A 976-nucleotide genomic window follows, 5' to 3' on the forward strand; every position below is an offset into this window, starting at 1 on the left:
AGCGAGGGGCGGGGCCTTGGGCTCGACCCCGCCCCACCCACTCTGCCTTACGTCACTGCTGTGGGCTTCACCTTGCAGTCTCCTGCTCAGACCGAAGAGGTGAAGCGTAGCCCGCGGGACAGTCCCTGCATAACCCACCAACTCAGGAAGCTGTTCCTCGTCCATTGACCTGTATTGACCATTGATATATAACTGCCCAATCCATGATCTGTGGACATGAACTAAAGTGGGGGAATCCACGTGGGAGAGGGTGTGCAGAGTGGAGGGGAATAAAGGGGGGAAAATGGGACCACTGTAACACCATAATCAATAAAATATATTTTTTAAAGAAAATAAATAAAAAATAAAAAATGCCATGGATAGTCTCGTACATGTCATTTTGTGGACATGTTTTTCTTTTTGTAGAGTAAATATCTAGGAATGGATTGCAGGTTTAGGGTACCTGAAATTGTTTATTTAACTTTATAAGAAAGTGACAACAACTTTCCAAAATGTTGTACCAGTGGTGCCTTTATTAAAAAGAGAGATCTCTGGATTCTATGCTGGATTTACTGAATCACAATATTGCAGGATAAAAAGGTCAGAAGCTATATTTTTATAAAGTTCCCCATGTAGTTTTAATGCAGGTAGTTGATTAATTGGCTTTTGGAAATCACTGGACAATCCTTAGAATATTTACTTTTTTGTTTCCCACTCCTTTTTCGGTAAATGTAATTCTGGCTTCCATGTCCACCATGTATCATGGTTGCAAATAATGAAATAGTTAACAAACAGTGGATTAAGCCAGTGATTTTCAACCTTTCACCTCATGGCACACATAATTACTAAAATCCTGCGGCACATCAAAAATTTTTTTTGCTGATCTGACGAAAATATAGGTATAATTTTGATTCATTCACATAGGATGGCTCTTGTTGTGTTGTCTGTTGTCATTTTTTAATTTGATGTTTTAAGAGAAAAGAGGTCGGAGCCCCTG

This window comes from Desmodus rotundus, chromosome 4, assembly GCF_022682495.2.
Source record: "Desmodus rotundus isolate HL8 chromosome 4, HLdesRot8A.1, whole genome shotgun sequence".
NCBI lineage: Eukaryota > Metazoa > Chordata > Mammalia > Chiroptera > Phyllostomidae > Desmodus > Desmodus rotundus.